This window comes from Carettochelys insculpta, chromosome 13 (genome assembly GCF_033958435.1).
Source record: "Carettochelys insculpta isolate YL-2023 chromosome 13, ASM3395843v1, whole genome shotgun sequence".
In the NCBI taxonomy this organism is placed as follows: domain Eukaryota; kingdom Metazoa; phylum Chordata; order Testudines; family Carettochelyidae; genus Carettochelys; species Carettochelys insculpta.
This window is the reverse complement of record NC_134149.1, coordinates 22,778,789-22,801,645: the sequence shown is the minus strand read 5'-3', so window position 1 is coordinate 22,801,645 and position 22,857 is coordinate 22,778,789. Positions and strand designations below refer to the sequence as shown.

The 22,857-nt window shown below is 45.6% G+C and overlaps 1 protein-coding gene and 1 long non-coding RNA gene across 8 annotated transcripts in view; one reads left to right on the top strand and one right to left on the bottom strand.

Annotated features, from left to right (window-relative positions):
• LOC142020431 (uncharacterized) overlaps nt 1-21,293 on the bottom strand; it is a 39,046-nt gene extending 17,753 nt beyond the window's left edge. Inside the window, exon 1 of the long non-coding RNA XR_012647400.1 lies at nt 21,046-21,293. This is a non-coding gene — a long non-coding RNA (uncharacterized LOC142020431). The remainder of the gene's footprint in view (nt 1-21,045) is intronic.
• Nucleotides 1-22,857, top strand: part of ARHGEF9 (Cdc42 guanine nucleotide exchange factor 9) — a 383,799-nt gene that overhangs the window by 139,561 nt on the left and 221,381 nt on the right. The gene's annotated exons all lie outside the window — the stretch shown is intronic.

Sequence of the window (22,857 nt, the reverse complement as noted above, 5' to 3'; positions counted from 1 at the left end):
CAAAAAGTTAAGTGTGTCACATCAGATGCAGTACAGAAATACTGCAGAGATTCAGATAATTTGGAGAAGTCTGTCTTAAATAGCCAGACTTTTGAGCCCCTATTAGAATAGCCCAGCCCTTTTAGAATGTCCTCCCCTACCCCTCACCTATGAAATTATCATCTAAAAAAATCTCCACATCAAATTTTGACAATTCCCAGACAGCCTCGGACATGTATAAATGTTTGGTGATGCATGAACCTCCAAGCTATTGAGAGATCATTGAATGCTACGAAGCCAAGCCTTTTGCACATAGGATTTCTAGCTATTGTGATGTCTGGGCTGTGCGAGTTGGAACACTGCAGTTTTCCCAAATAGCTGACCCTAGCTGAAAATCAGCATGCATAACTTCACCAAGAAAGGAGATTAGTACTGATTTATTGGCCTGCCCATTAAATGAGAACACCAGGATTCTGGCCACATGGCTCAGAGATAAAAGAACACAATAACAGACAAGATCAGCCCTATCACTATGTCTTAAATGCAACTGCTCCCTTTTATACGTTTGTTTTAATTAAAATATTCATACATCCTGCACACTTCAACATCAATTTCAAAAATTATTTTGAACCGTTGCCAGGGGACTACATTGCTGCGTCTACTTTCCCCCATCTATTAGCCGGAAGAAGCTAATTGAAGAAATCACAGGCAGTTTTAATTGGGGACAGAGGGAAGTCATGGGTGGGGGGGCGAAGGGGAGGAGAGATGCAGAACACAGAATTAGGTCAGAAGTTTGGTGGTAGGTAACTCTTGCATGACGCTGAAAGACTGAGTTGGATGAAGTTTTTTTTTTTAAGGTAGCCTGGAATCTGCTGCAGTTACAGCATTAGCCAGTAATTGGTTGTGCTGCAAAAGGAGTTCCCATTGTAACTATATAACATGCTGCAGATTGACCCAGTTGCAGGGTGTGTTACCAGCAGTGTCTGCAGAAGACACAAAGAGAGCTATTATGGCTGTGTATAGTGTGTGCAAGGAAAGCAGGATAGGCATTGTCTCTTGAGCTGGGATTTAGGGAGGTTGGAAGGGTTTTGTGAAATCCTAGAGTCTTACATTGCCTTGGGAGAGAAAAAAATGAATAAAATTTAAAATTTCAGGGGTTTCTGTTGAAAATTTATATGAATGCCCCCTACTTGCCTTCCATCACCTCTTTTGAGTTGGAAACTACTTTGCAGCTCCCTGCTTCATTTTCAGCCTTTCCAGGACTTCCATCTTGGGGTCTCCTTCATTTAATGCTTACACAGTCTAGCTCTCCTGGTCCCAACATCAATTCAGAGAGAAAGTGTCTCTCTCTCACACCTCCTTCAGAATTCCCCAGTCATCCTTCTCATAATGAGGGGCCAACTCCATTTCTCTCTCTTCCAACAGGAGTCTGTCCCTCTTGATTCCCTGGGTGCGCTTGGGTGAGATTTCTTTCTGTCTGTGTTCTCATCTGTAAATGGGATCTCAGTGCTTAGAAACCTAAATGGGTTGTTATTTAATTGAATTTACTTTGGTAAAGCACGTGTGAGTTCCTTAGGTGGGAGCAGCTGAAGATCTGCAAGGTGGTTCATTTTGTTTTGTGCAGAACAAAAAAGCTGCTGGCGAAGAGTCACCCAGGATTGTACCACCTCGCTGTGCCCTCAGCTGAGCCATCCTCAGTGGTGCTTCTGCCTCCCTGTTCTAAGACATGCTGCCCTAGTGCATGCAACCCAAGTTCACATTCTGCTGCCACTCTGTACGGTAACCTTGCAATCCACTCACTGCTTCTATTATTTTTGGGGCTTTCTAGGAGTCTCTCTGTCATTGCACATGTGTGCTGGGTTATGTTTCCCCTAATGTGTTAGCTTGCATTTTCCCCAAGATGAATTTCTCAGTTGGATTTCCCTTGCAAAGCCCGCCTAAGAGACTGCTGCAGATACAGCATCTTGCACTAAAGCGGAATGTGCCCAAAAGACTCCTCAAGGAAGTGGCTTTGTGAACTGTGACAGGTGGTCTGACATCAGAGGATAGAAGAAGTCTCCTAAGCGTCTTTCTTCTTAATGTGCATGTGCATGAGAGAGAGAGAGAGAGAGGTAATATATATAAATATAGTGCCAAATCTAAGTTAAGAAGCTTGTTCAATTTTTAAACAGTTACATAAAACCATCAGAGTCTGACAGCTGAAAAATGCAAGTTTGTACAAAAAAAAGGAAAAAGAAAAAAGCTGAAATGCTAATTCCAATGCTAACTATGCTCACGCTAATTCCCCCAGGCTTACACCTAATATGGGCTTCAACTCAGCGACAACCCCTCCTTCCTGTTCTCTCTTTCTTGATAAAAGGCTTCATGTTGTCACACAGGCAACTAACTCCTCCCGGGTAAGCTCAAAAGCTTTTTATGCTGAGGTCCTGGCTCCCTCCGCCAAACTAGCTTTTGCGGTGCTGCTGCTGAGCACTCATAGAAGCAGCTGATAGGCATGTGCAGGGGAGGTTGGATGCTGGCTAAAACACAGGCATTGCAGCAAGGTGAGTAGAACTTGTGACCTGAAGGACAGTAGAGTACCATAATGGCACAGTACCTAAGTGTGAGACCCGTTCAGCAGGGGGAAGCAAGTTCCACACATGCTGCCCTCTTACAAAGAGCAGTGGTGCACATGAAGCTCTGGATTCCTGACCTGCTCTTTCCCAGTGATGAATATTGGATGGAGACAGGAGAACCTTTGCTGGAACTAGTAAAGATTTTAAGACTTTCTGATTTCCCCATGACAAACGCTGGTGAATATCCTGCTTAGTAACCATTCTGATTCCCTTGCCCTGTCTTTTCCCTCTGTCATTTTTAAAAAAAATGCTTGGGGTTTTGTTCGTGAAAACATCTTCATTATTGTCATATGGTTTTGGTGCTCTTGGAACGAGCCAGATTGTCTGATAGGTTAAAATTCTGTCTCCAGACCCACCGATGGGTGGCAAAAGGAGGCAAATGCATGGGGGCCTCGCTTTTCAAAGGGGCCCAGAGCTCCCAGCTGCCACCACTGCAGCAGTAGCAGTGGTGGTGGCCAGACCCCTGAGACTCTTTGAAAAGCTGCAGGAAAGTCACTCTGTCACTCCACGTGGCTTCTGAGAGATGGGGTGGGATGGGGCAGCGCCATGCTCTGGAAGCTGCTTAAGGCTGATTGCCCTTCGCCCTGCCCACTGCTCAAGGCTCTGCCCCTTCTGGGTGTGGAGCTGGCCCCCCTACACCTTGCCTCCCTGGTCCCGCAGTGACTGTCGGCCCTGCTGTAGCATAGACTACGTGCAGCATGGGCAGTGCTTGTGTAAGCTTCCCACCAGTGCCCCATTGTTTTGATCCAGACCTGATTTGGGCACATTCACTGTTAGGAGTGGCTCCTCCGAGGCACATTCAACCTTTTGCCTCTGGAAGTCTGGCAAGAGAAGTGCCATGTGTGGATGCCTGTCTACTAGGAACTCACCTGATACTCATAGTCTACCCCAAAGCATCTCCTTGGGCGGTGACACAGGATCATTCTGACCTTAGTTGAGGAATCAGTGACCAGAGCCGGTGGTCCCTACATAGCAATGACCCCTTTTTATACCAATTTTCCTAGACCAAACAAAAACCCAGGGGAAGGAGAAATACCAAACCAAGTGTTGTAATGAACTGTGTGTGGTTCACTTTTGTCTTCTCCTCAGTGGAATCAGAACTGCTCAGATGAGTTTCAGTGGTAGTGTTTAAACAGCTCCAAGAAAGTTCCACAAATATGAGGTTTGGTAAATGTTGCCTTTGCTCCCTCTCCTCTCAAGTTTATGCCCCTTGACCACCTTCTGCGTGCCAACTCAGTCACTCTGAGTTAGCAAAAGTAGTAGGCTTGCAACTAACAGAGGAAGAAAATGAAGAGTGGACTTTCAGCTCCAGCACTCAGATGTTTGCACATGAAACCTGATTCTAGGAGTTTGTCCCATTGTCTGGGCTCCAATCCAGTAAGGGATTTAGCACACGGGTAGCTAAGGACATGTGTCTTCAGTGGGAGTATTCCCATTCATGCATGCTTGGCTGAATTAGGATTCCAGGCAGAGAACAAGTAAGAGCACTTGGGGAGGTTGGGCAGACAGGCCGAAATCAATGGGGCTAGGCACTGAAGTACCTTTAGAGATAGACCTGGACCTTTGTTACTGCTCAGTGTCGGAATCAGGAGGATTGGAGTGACTCTGGTAGCTATCAGACCCAAGGCATCTGATGGTAGCTATGGGTTCAGCATATGAATGAAGGTCCAAATAACCTTGAAAACCCCTGAACCTGAGCTCTGTAATTCAATTGCAGTGGGTGGAATTGACTGGTAACTTTTTTTTTTTTTCAAGTTTCATTCTAGTCAAAAGTTTCTCCTGCTTGTGCTCAAATGAGATGCTTCAATCCAGTCTCTGGCAGTGATGCTTTGCCTCTTAATGAGTACAGGAGAATGGCTATCTTTTAGAGTGGGATTAACTCCTCCCGGGGGTTTTGGAGGAAGGAAAAAGAAAGGAATTAAAAAACCAAACCTTGGTGTAGTCAGCTGGACATATAACTATCCAGGTTAATTGGTCAGCCCCCGCAGAGAGTGACCAGAATTTGGGAGAGCCTCGTAACACCAGTGTGCTCTTGCAGGGGTCTGTAGAGAGAACACTGTTGAAAATATAGACATACTGTGGTTTGGGCAGGGGTCTTCCTTACTAACAGACTGCCGCTTGCCAAACAGAACAAGAAATAAAGTAATCAAACACTTTAGCTAATCCAGCCAAAAGCTTTAATGTCGCCCTGCCCCTAGTGATTCCAATTTTACTTTAGCACCTAAACATTTGTGGCACGATGCCATGGTTGTGAGTGGAGTTATACCAGAAAGTCATTTGGCCCCAGAATGTTATTGCGATTGAGTCTGCTGAATTTGTAGGATGTGCATGAATTTCAGCTGACCAAAGCCTCTCTGCTGTAACCTGGAGGGAAAACCCTTTCTCAGGGTTTAAAGGTCAGTTCATTTTTTGCCAGATGCAGCATTTAAGATTGACAGCAAGGATTCCAGAACAGAACCATGAAATACAGGTCCAGATGTGGCTTCACCTCTTAATCCTATCCAAGATCAGGCGTGTTTGGAACCCATGACTTGGATCTGAACGCTTCCAAAGACTGTGGCACAGACCAGTTGGATCCAGTATCCTTGTTTGTCCCCAACTTAACTCACCAAATGTCAATATATTGATGGTTTGGATGATACAGAATGTTTGCCTAGCAGGAAGTGGACATCTTAGGAAACCACTGAACTGTCTTCAGATAAGGGTAACTTTTCATCACTCCTGAGCTGAGCTGGATTTGAGCCAGTAACCTAGAAGTGAAGAACAAATAAAACCATTCCAGTAACACCAAAGTCTCCCTGGGAATAGTGTATCTGGGACAATCCATCTAAACTGAAAGGTTTTTTTTTTTTGTGTGGTGCGGCTTCCTTTTTGTTATGGCAATACTGGGTGTCCTTAATTATTGTTTAGTGTTTTGCATATCTCACGTAACTAAAGCTCTCAGAATACATTTTAACAGTCTAACTAGAATATTTATGCTATTGAATATTAATGGAAGTTGAGAGCATGTCCTTGATCTTGTCTAGACAGAACAAGTATAATGGGTTGCCAGCATCTAGATGGTGATATAAATAGACTAATATTCAAATAGCCCAGGAGCATCCCTCTGTGAAGTACTGACAGAGATTGGGGAAATCCAGAAGCACATATTCTTGCAAGCAGCTCATTGTTTAATGAAAAATTTTCCATCTAGCTCCTGGGAGATCTACCAACTAGTTCCCTGGAGAAATGTGGGTCAAAATAACCACGAGAAAAAAAATCAAAGTAATGTCTTCTAATTTGAAATGCAGAGTAGTTAGCAGGACAGAAGGTTGATGATATGAAAGCTGCATTGTACAAACAATATTTTGCCTTTCTGATATCTTTCAGTTGAGGATATTCATGTCCTCCATGCACAGTAAGTAAGTCTCACAACTCCGCAGAAATGCACAGAATTATCATTATCCCCATTTTACAGAAAGTGAAACTGAGACATAGAGACATTAAATTCACAACTTCCAAACGTGGCTGCACAAATCTAAGTACTTACATTGATTGATTGATAGGCCTCAGAATAATATTTCAATATCAATATTTCAAAAGTGTGGAGTACCTGTAGCTCGTTGAAGTTATGTCAGGGACCTTGTCGGCTTTCAAACCTAGATCAGTTGCAATCAATGCTTGATCGTGGCATTTTAATATGCTGCCTAACTGTACTGACACATACACTAGTGCATACACTAGGGTGCAGTTCTGCAACTGTTGTTCATATTAAGTCTTACTTACGTAAGTACTCCCATTGATTTCAGCAGGGTTCTTCATTTGAGTCAGTATTGTAGAATAATGGATTGCAATGTGAGCAATGAACCCATCAATCTGAAGTGAGGGTCTGTGTGAGGGAAGGCTGGACTTCTAAGGTCCAATATGCCTGTGTGCCACGAGCTGTGCTTTGCACAACATTTTCTCAAGGCAGGATGAGAGAAACGGTTTCAAATGCATTTTCTGTTCTGAGTTAGCTTGTGCAAACATGGGGCAGCAGCCATTATAATCTACAGGTACAGAATGAGACCGTTTGACCCTTCTCTTACCAAAACCCTTTACAGAGATTACTTTAAATCAGCAACTGCAGTAGGTAGGCATGATCAAATCCATGTGACAGGTTAGGAAACTGAAACACAAGCCATGTGACTTGCCTAGAGTCACAGAGGAAAGTAGTGGCAGCACTGTGAATGGAGCATATGTCTCCTGATTCCCTGTTCCTGGGTCACATTTTTTAACTCTGCATGAAGGACAAATTTTCAGAACACCCCAGGATCAATTCCTATTACAGGAACCAATATTTATTTAACTTGGGGCCTCTGCTTTCTGAATATCCACGCCAAAATTATTATTTGACTTAAAATTGCCACGATTGCTATCACCAGTTCAGCTCCATCCCTGTTCAGGATAGGTTCATAGAGCAGGATAGTTCAAAAACTAATGACTGGTGCCTGTGTACACAAGCCTAGCAGTTCTGTCATTGCTGTCACTGAAGGAGTGGAATGGGGGCCAACAACAATGGGAAACTTTAGCAAAACATCCGAGTCTGGCAAGAGGTAATGTCAGGAGCAGGTACATTTCCAAGCAGAAGAAAGCCTTTGTTCTGCTCCTGGGATTCCCAGAGACAACTTTTAAGGGTCAGAGAGAAGAGATTCAAATTCAGTTTTGCACAAGTTAGCCCTTTTAAAAAAAACTGACATTTCTGGAGTGGCACCTTCTTAACAGCTCTACCAGGAACGTCTGGGGTGTCTTTTGTGTATTTTGTGAATGCCTGAATCTTCACTCTCACTAGGCTCCAAAGGCATCTGTGTGTGTTATAACTGTGAGATGCCTGACTGTCTCCACTACCTCTAGGTCTCAGTATCATCTCAAGATTTTTGGTTGTTATGTCTTCATGAGACCAACCAGAACAATTGTTTTAAAAATGACTATGAAAGATCTTAAGCTATCTCTGCTGTGCCTGTCAAAGGCTGTATCGTGGTGGTGGTGGGGTGAAAATGGTATCCTGGGTATATGTTGTGATCTATATCAACATTTTTTGATGTTTGGCCCTAACAGTGTCTAAATTCCAGTGGCTTACTACCTAAATTCCCTTCCTTGGCCCATAACTGTTGGCAGAAGAACTGTATTAATCTCTTCTTGTCTCAAACTCGGTGGGCTTTTAAACAGCTTCCATGTTCCATCACAGAGGTAGCTGTTCTTTAAGTTCCCACCTCTTTAAATAGCTTTGGGTTTCTTTGGGATGACAGGCACTATATAAATACAAGGCATTAGCATTAGAACAGCCTCAAAATATTTCTGCTCACATAGCCTGAGGTGAAGAACTAATAAAGAAAGTGAACCACAAGGGAGCTCACTCCCCCGTAATTAAACCCACCCATGTTTGCACACCAGATGAAACAGGAATATTTGGCCTATTCTGTCTGGCATCTCAAAATGATTGCTTTCCAGTAGGGAAGCAAAACACCTATCTGTGGTATGATCCCATCCTACCCCTTGTGGGAGTGTGGAGACTATAGAAAGACATCACAAAGCAGTCTATTTTAAAGCAGAAAAGTTGGGGAGGAAGTAGTGTCCTTAAATACAATAGCATAGTACTGATGTGGCCAAATAAGCCTGAATCATTACAGTGACTGCAAGGAGCCTACCCAGGGCATGGAGAAGACCTGGAAGACTAGGTCTAGGAGTTCAGAGAAGCTAGGAAGACATTTGATACTGGGGTAGGTTATAATTCAGAAAAAATGATATGTTTGAGTTGATTGTTTTGCTGCTGGAGTTGAGAGGGGGAAGCATTGGAAGAGGTTAAAGAGGAAAGACTGTTAGATCAGTAGGAGAGAAGGGTCATGCAGATGTACCCTGGATAGTCTGGGCTGGGGACATAGGAGGATATGAAAGCTATAATAATGGGAGCCGGGTTCAGGACTAAAGCTGACAGAGCTAGACCAAGGCACCCTAGCTTAAACTCTTCAGGGAGCAGCACTTGGAACTTCCATTGATTACAACTGCAGTTTTGGGTGCCCAGGCCCTAGGTGCTCCACCTTGAGGACTTGTACACAGTAGTGCTCAAACACAGGCCCATCTTTTTATAAAGAGCGTTGCTCCGGTCACACTGCACTTCAGTTCTGAGTGCCAGCAGACATGCCTATACTGCAGTCAGTGGCTGCAGTGCATGCAGACGCATCTGAGCTAGCTTTGAGCTATGTAGCTGGAATACCAAAAGCAATGAACCTGCAGCAGCCTGAGCTGTACATGCCCATCCAGGACTCTGGGTACCTACTCCTGCAGCTAGCCAGCGCTGCCTCAGCTTCGCTGCTGGTGTTGTTTGAGTTAGCTATGTCAAACCACGACTATATCAACACGCACTGCCATTGCACCTCGGAGGGCAATGTAGACGTGTCCTGGAAGAGAAGCTTGTCTCCTATATTCTGGCTCTATGGTCCTACCGCTGAATAGAGTGCACAGCTCATCCATGTAGAAAGATTCCTCCTTAAGACAGTCTTCCCAAGAGGACTTGTCAGTTGTGTACTGCTTAGAGGTTCATCACAACCCATTACTTCTGCTTCCCTCAGGTATCTCCTGATTGCCTCCCTGACTTGCAGGAGTGGTCACAACCAGCATTTTCATGGTCCCCCACAGAGCTCTTGAGACTCCTCATTCACCTGTTGGGCTGCAACAAAACTGCACTTCCTCCTGTGTTGCCTTTTGTCTAACAAAAGGGTTTCTGCCAGAATGTCTGCTCGTGTAAATCACGAGAGCTGCATGGAAATCAGTGGCACTTCCTTGGTGTACACCAGCAGAGAGAGGATCTGCCCCTTTACCTGCAGGAATCCTGTGGTCAAAAACTAGCTTCCTCCCCAGGGCTGACATTACAGCCCTAATTGCTGTTAAATGGGTGCACACACGACTCCTTCATTCCACTAGCTGTTCCTCAGCTGGGCTGTCCTCCTTCGGCATGAAAGAATCTTTCGGGGGCCCCCATGTAGCTGCTGAGTGCAGTGTTAAATGTACCAAGGCAGGCATTAGATTCAACACACAGTAAAGCCTGCAGTGAGGACCACGTTCAGTGGGCAGTCCCTGCTGTATGTCATGTCCACAAGGATTGCACTGTGATTTAATTTTACCATTAAGTAAGTACTATGAGCTTGGTCCTGAACAATGGGTAGCGTGACCATCCATCTTGTATTAGGCGGGATGGTTCCACATGTGGGACGCCAAAAAGGCATCCCTACTTATTTTTTAGTGGACTAATTGTCCTGTATTTGGGCTGTCCCACCGCTGACCTTTTCTGCCAGCAGCTATGCACGTGCAGAGAGCAGGTAGGTCGCCTCCCCGAGTCTCGGGGTAGCAGGGAGAGTGTGGGCAGCTGCTATGTACCTGCTGCTTCACCACGGCTCCTGGGGAGGGCCGGTGGCTGACACTTCCCCGGGGCTCAGGGAGGGCCGGCAGCTGCTGCCTCCTTCCCAGCTCCCCCAGGCTTGGTGGAGCCAGGAGGAGCCATCCCTCCCCACCCCCATATTTGGGACAGGGAGATATGGTCACCCTAACCATGAGCCATTGTGTTGTCCTCCAGCAGTCCCAGGGTGGCTGCTGCCCCTTTGGGGCCATTAAACATGGTACATAGTTTAGGTCAGTTTGAGGGTTTTCTTGTGTGAATTAGGCTGATTATCATTTGGGATAAAGAAAGTCATTTGCCTAGGACATTTCTAAACCATGCTGGGATCTGAATTGGCTCTCAGGTATCTCTGGGTTTGAGACGCTGCAATTCTTTCAGACCCCTCACTCTGCTACACTTAGCAAAGTTTGGGTGAAGTGGAAGGTTGTAACCTATAGGTCAAATCTATCCTTCGCAAAACCTCATTGAGGTCACATTTGCAGAAATAAAAGGGTTTCTCTTTCTCTTTGTCAAACAGCTTATGTTGCAAACTCAGCCAGGGATCTGAAATTAAAGGTATGTTTTTGTGGCTCATGCATCATCACTGGAGGATACTATAGCACTAAATTAAGATGTCTGTGTCTGCAGAGACTTATAAGACCCTAGAACAAGCGTGTCCAACCTGCGGCTCGCGGGCCGCATGCGGCCCCACCAGATCGTAAACTTTTAACATTATTATGTGGTTTATATACATTAACTATATTATATATTTTGTACGCGGCCCAAGACTATCTTCACTCAATGCGGCCCAGGCAAGCCAAAAGGTTGGACACCCATGCCCTAGAACCTCTGTACAGTACGCCTCTGAAAACCCTTAGGCAATTGTTCTGCAACTAGAACTTAGTAAACAAGGTTTGTGATCATGTCAGAATAGATTCCAGTTCACTCGAGCACACAGAGCTGGCTCAGCAAGTCTAGCTGTGGATAGAATAGTCACATAATTTCCTGCGGGGTTTTAGTAGTACAGCTTCGACCTCTTAAATTCGGAATGCTCTTGTCTGGCAGCATCTGTTGTCCAGCATGACCACAGATGTTGCAGGACCAGAGTCCCGAGGCTGGGACAGGACCTGCATCAGCAGTCCAGGGGCTGGGGCCGTTGCAGTGGTGAGCAGCCTGGCCGGGGTAGAGCTGGAGCCGCTGCTGACCCTGCTGGAGCATGGGGCTGGCGTCAGAGCCCCTGCTGGAGCCCCCGCTGAGCCCTCACAGGAGGAGGAAGCAGAAGCCAATGGGTCTCAGTGACTGGAGAGCCAGTGGTGAGCACAGGGGGACCGGTGGCTGGGGAACTGGTTGAGGAGAAGTGGGGCTGGGAAGTCGGGAATCTGGCAGGAAGCCAACCAGTGAACCATGGTCTGGGGATCTGCCAGGGAGTTAGCTCTGGAGCTGTGGGACTGTGAAGCCACAGGCAAGGGAGCCACTGGGGAGCTGTGGGGTGGGAGTGGCCAGGGAACCACGGAGACAGTGAGCCAGCAGAGTCTTGAAAGTGGCTGGGGCTGGGAGACAGGAGGGGAGCATTGACCGCCCTTTATCTGGCAAAATCCTTTGTCCAGGACTTCTCAGGTCTTGAGGGTGCAAGATGAGGGAGGTACAACCTGTGTTATTTCATTTGTTACTTTATTATTTATTTTAAGTAAAATTCATTTTCTTTTAAATATGGTAAATAATAATTTCCAATGGCATATTCAGCCCCGTATTTTAAAGAGACAAATATAAGGCCAGCCTTTTCAAAAAAGGACAGTGATTCATGTGCATCAGTTCTGATGTATCTGACTTGAGACACTTGTGGTTGGGCACTAAAAATTGGGATTATCTGTTTAAAAGAACATTACTCAAGTATTCTGTGGAAATAGGCCAAAACAATGTAATAGCATTATTCGATCTTTGAACACTCTAGTATATTTAATGTGATAAAACCCCTGTTGAGTACTTGAATTTACTTAGGCATGTGCATAACGTGAGGCATGTGAATGAAATGTGAACTGCTTACGTAGATAAGAGTATTGGGGCCGGAATGACTGTCTTTGTACAAAGCCTTGTGCTGTTCCATTTTGCTACATAGATTAAAGTAACAATCCAAGATATTACACTGTAGGTTGATAAATGATTCATGCCTAGCTAGCGTGCAACACTCTTTAACTTCTGTTGCCTGGTACAAAGGTTTTAGCACCATTATATCTGTTTGGCTCCTATACATCAACAGTGTGATGTTGCAAAAAAGCAATCATTCTGGGATGAATTAACAGATTGTCATAAGTAAGACATGAGAAGTCATTCTGTCATTCCACTTTGTGCTGACTGGGCCTCAATTGGAGTATTGCATCCAGTTTTGGGCACTGCATTTCAGGAAAGATGCAGGGAAATGGGAGACAGTCCAGAGAACAGCAACAAAAATGATTAAAGGTCTAGAAAACGTGACCTCTGAGGGACAATTGAAAGAGTTAGGTCTGTTTAGTTTGAAAAAGAGAAAATTGAGAGGGGACATAACAGCTTTCAAGTACCTAAAAGGTTGTTACAAGGAGGAAGGAGACAAAATATTCTCCTTAGCTTCTGATGATAGGACAAGAAGCAGTGTGCTTAAATTGCAGCAAGCGAGGTTTAGTTTGGATGTTAGAGAAAACTTCCTAACTGTCAGGGTGCTTAAGCAATGGAATAAATTGCCTAGGAAGGTTGTGGAATCTCCATCATTGGATATATTTAAGAACAGGTTAGATAAACATCTGTCAGGGATGATTGAGATGGTACTTGGTCCTGCATGAGCTCAGGGGCCTGGACTCAATGACCTGTCAAGGTTCCTTTCAGTTCTTGTATTCCATGATTCTATGCTCGTGAGAGTGGGAGTCTCTGGCATTCAGGAGGGAATGAGTGAAATGTTCTATGAGCGTTTGAGAGTTGTGTTCACTCAGCTTCTGGACTAAGGCTTGGGTTAATATTTGCTATATGTAAATGGGTTTGTCCCTCTCCCTAGCCAGTAAACCATATGGCAATGGATGCTCTGTGGTTTAAAGTTGTTGCTTGCTATGTTCAGCGGTAATAATAATACATAATACCCTGCATGTATACAGTTAATATGGGTAATGTCTTTTTAATATGGAAAAGTCAGTTTAAAATTCATTTTAGGAGTGTCGTTGAGCACTGACAATCCAAAGCCTCTGAAGCCAGCTGTGTGACAGAAGCACGGAGGTAACTCCATGGGCAAGATCAAGCAAATCGTGCACTTTTCCTGAATGCTCTGTGTTAATCAGAAGCCTAACTAGAGGCCTGGCCTGGTGACCTACTGAGAACCTCTTACAAGGGGCCAGTGCTCCCCAGTCCCACAGCAAAAGGGGAGCTCAGTACCCTGCAGGAGTTAGTGGGGCCTTAGTGTTGAACCCTATCTGAGGACCTTATGTGTTGACCTCCAGGTTGTGGAGGTCTTCGTGGCTGCAGAGCTACCTGACATGCATCTGATGAAGCAGGTCTTTGCCCATGACAGCTTATGCTCCAATAAATCTGCTAGTCTACAACAGGGGCCTGCAACCGAAGTACTGAGAAGAGCCGTTTTTTCAAATTCAGTTACAAAATCAACTCTTCAAGAGCTGCAGTGCACGTGAATACAAGACCAGCCTTGATAAATAACATCAAACTGTGTTCTTTATCACCCCTGTTGTAAGAACAGCACACACACAATGATTTGTACCAGTTAGAAAGTTAAGTTACCCCCATCTCTAGGCTTTATACACCTGAGCCCCAAATCTGCCCCCTATCCCCGGGGTTTACCCCGCATCCCGCAAACCTGCCCCCATCCCCACCCCACTCCCAGGCTTAACCCTTCTGATCCCCAACCTGCCTCCCTTACCCCCAGGCTTAACCCCCCCGCCCCGAACCCTAACCTTTACCCCTGCCTGCAGGCATAACTTGCCTCAGTGAGTGTAGTTGTACCATGGCCACTGCCTCTCCCCACTGCTCTCTACTGTCTCCTCTTCCTTCTTGGCATGGCTGTGCAGCTCCAGCAGGTGCAGGCTCGGCCACCGCTCCCTGCAGTTCTCCTGCAGGCTTAGACTTCTGCCCATGTGGGGCTCCTTTTTGCCAAGACAGATTTCTCGTCCAGGCTCCCAGACACAGCTGACTGCTGAGCAGCTCCAGCCGCCACCGCTTAAACGAACAAACTAAATTCAGTTGGTTCAATGGCAGGGAACTGAATTTAGATTTTTGTTTAAGCAGTGGCAGCCTCGGGAGCTGCACAGGGAGTCAGTGGCAGCAGCTCTCAGAGCCTCAAATGGCTCCTTAAAGAGCCACATGTGTCTCCAGAGCTACAGGTTGCCAACCCCTGGTCTATAAGGTGCCCCAGAAATTCCTGTTGTTTTTGCAGATACAGATTAACATGGCTACCCCTCTGATACTTAGCAATGCTGTTGTGTTCCTCCTCTTCCTCTGCCACATCCCTGCCACTGACTGGTGCATTTAGGCTTTTCATTATCTGTTGTGGTAGGCTCAAGGCACACAACTTCTATAGATGCTTGGAGAGTCCCCGCACCTTTATTCCCATTTAGAGGGATGAGAAGGTGCCTCTCATTAACCATGCTATGGGCTCTAAATGTTGATGAAATCTACAACCTTTAGTTTCTCTGCCCCCTCCCCTGCAGTTGTCTAAAAGAAAAATGAAAAGCAACTTTGACAGACGAGGGGTTTCCCCAGCCCTGGTGACTAGGTTCACATAATAACAGTCACAAGAAGCATCTGCTAAAGAAATCCCCATGCTTTTGTTTTCTTGTGCAACTCAGTTTATTCATCTTGTCTCATGAGCTCACATGTGTCCAGCACATCAGGAGGATGGAAATTTGCATCATTAGTATTTGAGGTACCGACAAAATAATAGGAGGAGTGGGAACTCATAAAAGTCTCAGCATCTACTTAATGAGGTGCTGGCATACATAGAGAGGTATCCATGGAGACATCTAGGCGAACGCATCATTCAGAAATCATTTCTTTCCAATCCATCCTACAGGTTTTCTTAAATATAATTGAGAGCTGTTCTTTGGCCCAACCCTAAACAGAAGGAATTGTGCCCAGGTGCAAAGAGACCCATCCTTAAAACATGGGGCTGCAGATTCTAAGGCTCTTAAAAATAAACAGAAACAAAGCAGAACTGGAATACTAAATACAGGCCAGAGCCAGGCAATCCTGGCATGAGTTCCATTGCCTGCAGTGAGAGATGGGAGTGCCCAGCATGCTTGAAAATCAGGCCACTTCCATTCTGGTGCCTAAATGTGCCTGTTGCCTCACAAGCTTGATTTTGGACTCAGTTCTGATCATGCAGCGGAATCTGAACTTTTTCTCAATTAAGCAAAAAGCACTTCACCCACCGCTGAAAAGCAGTTGTCATTGGGGTGGAACATAGCAGCTGTTTGCTTGTGCACAGCAGGAATACATTGTGGTTTAGGATAGATAATGAAGATGATTAAAGCCATTGGAAATTCCAGGGGGATTTAGACAGGCAGAATATAACCTCCTTTGCAGGAACCTGGACACGTCTCTAGGGCTGTCTGTCCTAAACATGAAATAAAAGTTCTGGGATTTTTTCAGACAGATGGTAAGGACTTTAGCTTTGGATCTCATGCAGAAGACAGTCCTGTGCACCCTGGTGGCATGTGCTTAAGTACTGACACAGAGGAGCACTGGCCAAGCTTAGCCCTGCTTACCTGCTGAAATCTAAGCAAGATCACAGTCTGGGTTGAATTATCAAAACAAAAAGCAGTCAAGTAGCACTTTAAAGACTAGCAAAATAGTTTATTAGGTGAGCTTTCGTGGGACAGACCCACTTCTTCAGACTGTAGCCAGACCAGAACAGACTCAATATTTAAGGCACAGAGAACCAAAAACAGTAAGCAAGGAGGACAAATCAGAAACAGATAATCAAGGTGAGCAAATCAGAGAGTGCAGGGGTGCGGGGGGAGGTCAAGAATTAGATGAAGCCAAGTATGCAGACGAGCCCCTATAGTGACTCAGAAAGTTCCCGTCCCGGTTTAAACCATGTGTTAATGTGCCGAATTTGAATATGAAAGCCAGCTCGGCTGTTTCTCTTTGAAGAACGGTGCGAAAGTTCTTTTTCAGTAACACACATACCTTTAGGTCATTAATAGAATGTCCCATTCCATTAAAATGTTGACTAACTGGTTTGTGGATCTGGAGTGTTTTGATGTCTGTTTTGTGCCCATTGACCCTTTGTCTAAGGGAGTTAGAAGTCTGTCCAATATACAAAGCATCTGGGCATTGTTGGCACGTGATGGCATATATGATGTTAGTGGAGGAGCATGAGAAAGTGCCCGTGATTCTGTGAGTAACCTGGTTAGGTCCAGTGATGGTATTTCCAGAGAAGATATGTGGACAAAGCTGGCAGTGGGCTTTGTTGCAAGGAAAGGTTCCAGGACTGGTATTCCTGGGGTATAGACTGTGGCTGTTAGTGAGGATCCTCATAAGGTTGGGGTGGCATTGTGCATAAATAAGCCTTCCTTCAAAGATTTTGTCTGCCGATCTGTCATGTGAGCGTTACGTAGCCCTTGCATGTTATTCCATTATAGCCAAGACCTGGGAAATTCCTTTCCCTGAAACAAAATGCAGAAGGGAAGTATTTTGCTTACAGCTGTTTTTGGTAGTTAATCTCTGGGTATTTATATGGCTAGCTCCAGTATGGGAAAGGTAGGAAATGAGTAAAGGTGGAACTGATTTCAAAGAGGGGCTTCACAGCTTCAAGGAGTGGGGAGAGTTTAGTACTTGTAGACAAGGGGGTTTTGCAGTGCCTGTAGCCAGAAGACTGCACAAGAGAGGCAGAGGAAGATGGGCATTGGCAATGCGAACCTTTATCTACTCTTCTCCTCAAACAGCAGGCTTCAGACCTGAACTGGAGTATCTACCTGCACCTCCATTAATTTTTTAGAGCACACACCTTAACCATAGCCAACCCCCTGGTAACACTGGAAATGCCACTCTCTGCATTTCTTGAAATCTTTTGCACTCGAATGACCCCTTCAAAGGCCTCCTTCAAGCAATGGGCCTCGGATCGTCTGGGGAAATGAGGACATCTTTAATTCCATGAAAGGAGAGGGCAGAACTGCCCAGCACACAGCCCTACATGTGCGGCTGCTTTCCTCCTCTAGGACTTGAGTTCACACCTTTCTCTAAAGATCCCATGGCTGCAGGCTGTCTCTCCATCTCTGCTAAATAGAATTGGCCAGTGTTATGTTTCCCAGGCCCTCTGCTTGTATAAATGTGACTCTTGTGCTGTGACTGAATCTGTGCAGAGCTCATGTTATCTGTTGTTACAGCAATGTGTTTGAAGAAGAAAGAGTTGCTTCTGTCTCCTCCTTCTTTCTGCCTCCTCTTTCCTTGCCTCATGCACAGAAATTTGTAGCTTCACAAGAGCCAACATATCTAACCTTGTTATGTCTAGCTTGCAGCCAGGCTGCTTCTATTTTAAGGGTGAGAAAACAGGTTACTTTTTTTTTTTTTTTTTTACTACAGCTGAGGAAATAGTGTGGGGGAGGGAAACATTCAGAAATACTTATTAGAATTCAGAAAGAAATTATGATTTAGATATGTTCACTACCCTTTTTCCTGGTCTCTTCTGCTGAATGACTGAGTTATATTAGACCAAATACTCACAAAACACAGATATTAAGCTCTAATGTATGAATATTCACCTAGAGTGAGACCTGAACTGTGTATTCAATAGCAGTATTTGACATTTGCAGTTCATGCTGTTCACGACATACAGCATGTAATTAGGGCACAAAATCATGTGACTTATTATTGAGGTTTTTTGGGAAGATTGAACACCTAGGTTCTAGTCTAGTCTTTGCTGCTGGCCCATTTTATAGGCCTGAGTGATTTACGTTGCCTCTCTGCACCTCACTTTCCCCATAGTTATTGTGTGAGATAATGTTGTCTCTGCCAACACAGTTAGAGATATGTAAAAGTGGTAGGTAGAGTCACAAAAAAGCAAGCAGTCCTGTAGCACCTTAAAGACTAAGAATTTTATGTATTAGGTAATGCGCTTTCTTGGCTCTGGCTCATGAACTCTCATTACCAAATACAATTGTTAGTCTTTAAGGTGCTACAAGATTGCTTGCTCTTTCTGTGAAACTACAGATTACCACGGCGACCCTTGTGGTGCTAAGTGGATGTTCACCATGAGCTAAAGAGCAATGTAAGAAGTTTGAATCTGTTATTTCGAAATAACTTTTCTGTGTATCTCTCGCCTTAGATGTTCTGAGCACCTCAAGAATGGGGCCAACATGCCTGGAAAAATCAGGGGCTAAAAGTTTATTCTACCCTATCATAAGAGTATTCATTTTTTAATGAACGTAGGGAATATTGCACCGCTCTGGAGGGTACTGGAAGTTTACCCAGCTCTCTCTTAGGGGTGATCTCACCAGGTCAGGGTTGCGAAAGGGGCACCATGATGGAAGCTTGCTCTGCTGATGCTACTGGGGTATTTGAAGGAGTTTGGTCTACAGGGCTGTTGGTCAAGTGCCTTTCACTAATGCTAAATATTCTTAGTGCAAAAATTAATGTGGCAGTTTCCTCTCACTGTTAATTTACCAGGAATGCAGACCTTCTCATCAAAGCAAGAAATCCAGGACCACCTCTGTGGCGAGAGTGATTAAAACTGCTGCAAGGGCCCCATTTAGAATCATAGAATCATAGGGCTGGAAGGGATCTCAGAAGGTCATCTAGTTCAGCCTCCTGCTTCAAGCAGGATCAACCCCACACTAAGTCATCCCAGCCAGGACCTTGTCAAACCAGGACTTAAAAACCTCAAGGGATGGAGACTCCACCACCTCTCTAGGCAACGCATTCTAGTGCTTCACGACTCTCCTGGTGAAGTAGTTTTTCCTAATATCCAACCTACACCTCTCGCTCTTCAACTTCAGACCATTACTCCTGGTTCTGCCATATGACACCACTGAGAACAGTTTCTTACCCTCTTCTTTAGAGCTCCCATTCAGGAAGTTGAAGGCTGCTATTAAATCACCCCTAAGTCTTCTCTTCTGTAAACTAAACAAAATGCTCTCTTTAGATGCTCTCACTTTGGCTAAATCCTGACTTTGCACTTAATAGCCATAGTTTTGTATTTTTACAAGAAAAGGCGGAAGGAAACAAAAAGAGAGTTGGCTGCTTAGAGGAAGAAACGATTCCTGCTACTTGGGGCATTTGAAAAGAGCTGGCTGGACTCTTCTGACAGCCTGAATTTTTTAGACCATTCTGGAGGCATCATTTTCTGTTATCTGTGATAACTGCATACTCAAGTCACTGTGGATAATGCAGACCTAGGCGAGGAAAAACCCCAGCAGCATCCTCTCTGACATCAGTCTCCAGCTGACACTTTGCTTGGACTTCAGGAAGGGTTGTGAGGTGGGGAGAGGGGAACGGGGCCCGAAGTGGGTAGGTGAAGCCTGATTTCATGCTGAGGCGGAATTACGAAAGCTCAGAGGAACTGCATCCTCACAGATCTTTAAATGCACCATTACTAAAATCTCAGTGGAGAACACCTGCCTCAGCCCTCCCCTACCACCTCTGGTAGGCTCCCTTCCTTCCCCACAGATGCTGTGGTTGCAGGTTCTTTGAAGTGCAGCTATAATGACGCATGTTTCATTCCCTAATCAGATCCCTCATGGTTACAGAGCAGGGAGCTTACACAATGTTGCAGAGCAATAGAGTGACGGGGAGAGAAACAAATGAAGAAAGCAAGGAGAATTCAATGTTATTTGTGTGAGAAAATTAAGCAGCAAAATGCCATTGGGGAAGTTCTCTGGACTGGTTCTTCAGCTTCTCTTGCTCTTTGATTCTCTGGTCTCATGCAGAGTTCCCATGAGGTCAATGGGAAGTGGAAGGAGGAGGTGGCCTAGAGCTGGCTTTTCACATCTCTTGTGATACTGACAACCTTAAGTGTCCAGAAAGCACGGATCAGGCCCCTGCAACCGTGGCATCATTTCAAAAATCTTTTGTTAAGATGAAACTGATTTTTAACATAATTCTGTGCCTTCAAGACTTGGGACTCTCCGAATATTTCATGACAGTCTGAAGGTAGCAAAGGGCTTGTGTCATAAAGTTCAGATTTAGCCTTATGTTTATGTCGCTAAGGTTCCTAGGGGCTTGGTTTAGGCCCATCTGTCTACAGCAGTGGTGGGCAACCTGCAGCCTGCAGGCCACATGCATCCCAGTGGGGCTCCACCTGCAGCCTGTGCACACCCTGGTTGCCCTACACGCCTCTCGCGCATTAGGGCACTGGAGTCCTGCATTTCCTACTCTTCCCTCACCCATCACTCTGTCTGCACTCCTCCCTGGCCCTCCCAGAGCTGGAATGCTGTGAATCAGCTGTTTGCAGCATTCCAGCTTGCAGAGGGAGTGGGAGGAGCAGGGACAGAGTGCAAATCAGGTGATCTGTGGCTTCTCTGAAAGGGCTGGGAGGGAGGGGGAGGAGCAGGTAAGTGGGGGACTCCAGTGCACAAGAGGGGCACGGTAACAAGCACAGCTCACCACCATGGTGCCTCCTGCTGGTCACATGGAAATTAGCTCATCCAGCCCCCAGAGCACCCTCTTCTGGACAGGGTCTCACCCGCTGTTGCCTAGCCATTTTTTCTCCACCTTATATGTGGATCTACATCCCTCCCTAACCCTTCTTTCAGGAGAAGGAGCAGAATCTGACTAGTGCTCCTGCAACACCCTAGAATGACTGCTCTTTACTAGAGGGAAATGTGGCCTAGAGTGGCAGAAACTGCCAGTGATTGCACATTAGGCCATGTGTAAGCCTGCTCATGGGAGTCTCCACAACGTGCCAATCCTTTTCCTAATGTTGGCACCTCCTGAATCCGACCTTTACCCCAGGGCTCCCTCCCTCCCGCTCTGTCCAGTGCATCAATGTGGCTCCTGTTCCCAGCTCTGGTGTGAACTTTCTGTATGATCCTAGACAAGGTCTTCTGCATCTAGTTGTTGCATCTCAGAGGAATGAGAAAAACATGTACTCACCTCTGTAAAGTGCTTCAGGATCTCGTGGTGCGGGGCTTTGCCTTGTTGTTTATTACCTGGCTTTTCCAGCAATAGTTGCTCTTTCAGGACTTCACCCAGAACACCACGTTCACTGCCCTGCCATTTACTTATTCTCAGTTGGGTATGTACCAGCTCTCCTTTCCACATCAGCTGTGGCATATTTGTGCAGACCTTAGTGCTGTTAGTATTAGCTGCTGTGTATTTAGTCAGATCTGCTTTTGCCTGGAGATGTCAAAGTGCTGACCCCCGTGCGTGAGCCAGGCTTATAGCAAGTGAGAACAAACGGTAGCGGTAGTAGGGGATAATAACAACCTGGCAAGGAGAATAAAGCCTTTTTAGTATGGCTGCTTTAGCCAGTGTCTCGTCTGTCACCCTTGTTCTCTTTATAGCTACACAGGTATTCCTGGAACAGCTAATATTAGCTCCCTTCTCTTGGCCTGTTTCTTAGAAGCTGGGGAAACAAAAATCCACTCGAGTGCCCTTGTTCTCAGGTGAGCTAATGACTGAGACCTATATAGTTCATTCTCAGAAACAAGATGAAACCGCAGCATTATCTGCCCTTGTTACAGGTTAGCCTTGAAATGTCTGGCTGTGGAGGTGATGGCGTCAGAGAGTAAAAGGAATTCAGCCCTGAGAAGAGATTCTCTGTGAAGTTAGCTCTAGCAGCAGACTCTGAGGCTGCTATTTGGGGGACATTTTCACTCACGTGCAGGGAGTGATGAATGATGTATGTGGTCATGAGAGGAGGAAGGGGCTCAGGATGTTAAACAGTTACCAGGTAATCGGAAGCATGAGGCTTACTGGCAGATTTACTGGTTAACTGGCCTTTGCCATTTAACTCTTGCTGCAGCCTGTTCCAGACATGGGGCCAGCGGGACGCCATAGCTGTGGTGGGGCCAGGTGTCAGGACTTAGATTAAAACAGTTAACTGTCTAAGAGCTATCATTTAATTGGTTAACTGTTTTAACATCCCTTAAAGGGGCACCTGGGTCTTGCCATACTTAATATGATATTGAATTGTTTCAATTGAGATTGCAGCCTAGAATCACAAGCGAGGCAGGATATTTATCCAGGAGGCAGTGGCATAGTGTGTCCTGACGCACTGAGTCTGTTTGTATACACAATACTTTGGGCCAGATTGCAGTCAGAAAAATAACCATAAAAATGGCATTTTGCAGGTTCATGTCTGTTCTCTCTATGTGACATGCAATGCTTTTTTGTTTGTTTAAAAAAACAAAACAGAGGAGCCGGTAAACTGGCTCCCTGCCCCCACTCCAAGCCAATCCCATGGCTGGAGTTGCCGAGGCACCAGTACTCAGTACTGACAAGTACTGGCACAAAAAAGCACTGGCGACATCCATAGGCAATTTGCTCCATTTACCAGAATAGACTGTTGCTTCTGACTGCATTAACTCTGGCATCACAATCTGTGTGTTCTTTCTGTGTCTGACGCAGGGGTGGGCAATAAAGCACTAGTGGTTCACTGGGGTTAGCCCCTGGTGGGCAGCAGCTGCTATATTTCCCTGTTCCTCCAGAGGTATTGAGTGATTGCGGCTCTCGTTGGTCACAGATTGCCCTTCCTAGCCAACGGAAGCTGTGGAAAGCGATATTGACCGGGACACCACAGCTCCCATTGTCCACAGAGAGTGATCCATAGCCAGTGAGAGCTGTGATTGCCCAATGCCTGCTGAGGCACAGGCAAATATAGAGGTGGGGCCCACCAGGAACTAATCCTGGGGACCCAGATGCTGCCCACAGGGCAGTATTTGCCCACCTGGGTCTGACAGCATC